Source organism: Fukomys damarensis, unplaced genomic scaffold, assembly GCF_012274545.1.
Source record: "Fukomys damarensis isolate Sample0158 unplaced genomic scaffold, DMR_v1.0_HiC HiC_scaffold_21, whole genome shotgun sequence".
NCBI lineage: Eukaryota > Metazoa > Chordata > Mammalia > Rodentia > Bathyergidae > Fukomys > Fukomys damarensis.
Genome location: NW_022900933.1, coordinates 34237427 through 34241059, shown reverse-complemented (window position 1 = coordinate 34241059; position 3633 = coordinate 34237427). Strand labels below are relative to the sequence as shown.

The window sequence follows — 3633 nt, the reverse complement described above, 5'->3', positions numbered from 1 at the left end:
CCATCCACCCATCCACCCATCCACCCATCCACCCATCATCCATCCCCACCATCCATCCACCACCCTCTCTGCCATCCATCTGCCTCCTCATTCTCTGTCCCCACAGTGCAGCCAAACCTCCCATTGACTACCTATCCTCTTACCTATTCAACCACCAATCTATCTACCCATCTCCTACCCATCTGTTTGCTCACTCATCCATCTACCTCTCCACCAGTCTAGCCAGTCTCCTGTTCATCTGTTCGATCACCTGGTCACCCACCCAACCACTCCTCTACTCACTTATCAACCCACCCAGCTCTGTCTCTTACCTATTCACCCATCCATCCCTCTGCTGTCTACCCCTGCACCTGCTTACTTGTTTACTGCTTGTTCACCCATCCGCCACCTGACTACCTGTTCACAGGTCTTCTACCTACCCATCCTCCTACCCTCCACATCCACCCGTCATCTATACACCGGGGTTCTTCAGGGCTTAGCACACATGCACCCCGACTGACTGATGATGGGCTGGGATGTCCACTTTCACCAAGCAGCCCCCTCCTCTCCACTCCTCTCCCTCTCTGCCTCCTGCCTTCCTCCCTACCCTTCTTCTTCCTCATTCCTTTGGCCCCTTTACCCGTCCTCCTCCTTCTCTTTTGCCCTCACCCATCCCCTCTGTCTGCTTTCCCTCATCTCATCCTTGCCTTGATTTTGAAGCATGTCATTGAGTTATTAAGATCAATTATTATTTGTTGTAGAGATTCTATTTGGTTCATTATTATATCTACTTTTTTAAAAAATTTAAGTCGTTCGCCTGAAAGTTTGCATTTTTCCCAGATGCAGATTCTGTTCTCTGTCAGGTTGTTCAGCAACTGAAGCTCCCGGATCCAGCACTATTTGGGGAGGGAGACAAAGTCTCGCTATGTAGCCCAGGCTGGCCATGAACTCATGGTGATCCTCCTGACTCAGCCTCCTGAGTGCTGGGATTACAGGTGTGTGCCACCACGCTTGGCATTGATACTAGTGTCATTATGACCCTGGCATGGTACACTTTCCTCAGGGCTTTGGGAATTGGAGCTGTGGGCTCGTCAGGGCTTTTTAAATCTGCACCCTCATGAACACACCCTTTTTGATTTTGCTGTACTGGGTACCCAATCTAGAGATGCTTTACCCCAAGCTGGTCTTTTTCTTTTCTGGTGGTACTGAAGGCTGAACCCAGGTCCTTCACACTGAGCTTTCTAAATCTTTTATTTTGAGACAAGGTCTCATGAAGTTGCCCAGGCTGATCTCCATCTTGTGATCCTCCTGCCTCTGTTTCCAGAGTAGCTGGTGTTACCCATGTGACCACCACACCTTGGCTGAAACTTGCCATATGGGCGGCGGGGTTTGCTGCCCCGTGGTTCTCGGAGAATTTCCCTGTGTGACTCCTATCTGTGTGTCCATGTACTGGCTCAGCAGTTCCTGAATTGAGTGGGTTCTCTACTCCTGAGCACAAAGCCAAAACTCTGTGACAGACCCTGGCTCCGCATTCTGAAAGGTGACTAGTGGTGTCTGTTTCTAAGCCTGAACTGCAACACACAGCATTCTTCCCCAACGGCACCGTGGACCTGTGTTTTTCCAGGTTGCCTTTGGCTGGGATGTGGCCGGGGAGTGGGAGGCCCTGGAGGGCTGTGACTTCCAGCAGAGGCTGCTATTCCCCTGGGCCCAAGTCTGCCCCACTCCAAACTCAGATTCCATCCCCAGCCCCTGATAGCCAGGACAAAGGCCCGTTTTCCACCACGTCTGCTTCTGCCCCAGGGCTGACTCTTCCCTGGGGCATGTGGCTCTGCAGTCCTAGGCGCCTGGTCTGCCTTCCACAGCTGCAGTGGGGGATATTAGTTATCCAGTTGGCTGCATCCACAGGGGAGTAGGTTGGATCGCAAACAGAGATGGAGATGCCTTCAGGAACAAGACTGCCCCTGAGAGCTTGGGGAAGGAGGCTCAGCTGTCCCAAGCTGTGTGACCCTGGGGACCCTTCCATGGCCAGCTTGGAGAGCAAATGAGTTACATTCAAAGACTTTGAAAATTGACCAGTGATTTCTCAATACAAAGGGTGGCCTGTACTCAGGAGGCTCAGGCAGGAGGATCTAAGAGTTAGAGGCCAACTTGGACAACTCAGTGAGAAGTGAGACCTGTCTCAAATTAAAATAAAAAGGGTTAGGGGCATAGCTCAGTGATGGAACACTTTCTTAGCAAGTGTGCAAGGGTTCAACCCCCAGCACTGAAGGAACATATATAAAGGTCGCCCTCTGGTGTCAGTAAGCAGCGAGAATAAATAGCAACAGCATGTGAGTTTGCTGCAGCAGGTGGGTGGAGCTATTTATTGAATAAATGAGAGCGCCCCCCTGCAGCGTGAAGACAACCGCCTCAGGTCCCCAGGGGCAGGGGCCAGAGCCTCCCACCGGCAGCTGCAGGGGTCTGGATGGAGGGCTGGGCTGGTGTCTGGTTTGGCTCCTACAGGTGTAGGCAGCTGGCTTCGCCCAGTGCTGTGGGACCCAGCAGCCATCCTCTCCTTGGGCCTGGGCGGCAGAAGTGCCCAGCCAGGGCCCCTTGTCATGGCTTTGCAGAAACAGGCGCTTCTGCTGATTCTTAAACAGCCCTGGTGCCTCGGATCTGGGAGTGGATGGGCGGGGAGCTGGGGTGCAGGGTGAGTCACACCCCTACGCAGAGTCTAGATGTCATTTGGGAGACTCCCTGCACACATGGGGCTGCGCAAAGCCTCGGCGGTCACCGTTCTTATCAGCGAGCACCGTCTGCAGTCTGCCTCTTCCTGTCTCTGAGCTCATTCGTTTCCAGCCTTGCACGCAGTAGATAGGTGAGGAGATGTTATTGGGCTCATTTTTAAGATTAAAACGGGGCTGGGGATGTAGCTCAGTGGTGCTGTACCTGCCTGGATTGTGCGAGGCCCTGAGTTCCATTCCATACCAGGAAAAAAAAAATGATTAAAACAAACGAGCCCATGAGGGCCTGCAGGAGGAAGAGCCAGGTGTGGAGGTTTGGAGGTGCTGTTCCTGCAGCTCTGGGTGGGATGCTCCTTGGTGGCCCAGATGCCACCCAGGGGCCCGGGCCCTGGAGGCTCAGTCCCGGATCTCAGAGAGGCTGGACAGGGCCTGGACGTCAGGGGCTGGAGTGCAGTGACATCTCCACCTTCACCACTGACACCGTTTCCTGTGAGCCTCTTGTGGTTAAAAGGCTCTGTTTTGCCTACAAAAATCTATTTTTACTGCCCTGCGTGTGTAGCAAAGTCCCTGCCTTTGGGAGGAATGGGACCCCCATGGTGGCCTTTCTGATGCCCTGGCAGGGAGACCTTACTTGGGGCACCAGGCCAGGCCTAGGGGTGACCAACAGCACACATCAGGGCAAAGCACTGGAAAGCAGAGGGGAGGGCCTGGCTTGCTTGCCTCCTCCTCCTCGTCCTGCTCGTGAGAAGCCCTGCAGCACGAGTTCCGGGCTTCTGAGGTTGAGTCAGACCTATTCCTGCCCTTTGCAGGGACATAAATCCACTCGGCCCTCGTTAACTGGATGGGCTTTGACATTCCTGACAACTCTGAGTGCTCGCAGATGGCTTAATGGTTTGGTTTAATGAGGAGGAGGAGGAGGAGGAGGAGGAGG

The 3633-nt window shown here is 53.7% G+C and overlaps 1 protein-coding gene across 1 annotated transcript in view; it reads left to right on the top strand.

The window, feature by feature from the left end:
- The window catches only part of Syne3 (spectrin repeat containing nuclear envelope family member 3), a 40517-nt gene that overhangs the window by 6580 nt on the left and 30304 nt on the right, over positions 1-3633 (top strand). The window lies entirely within an intron of this gene.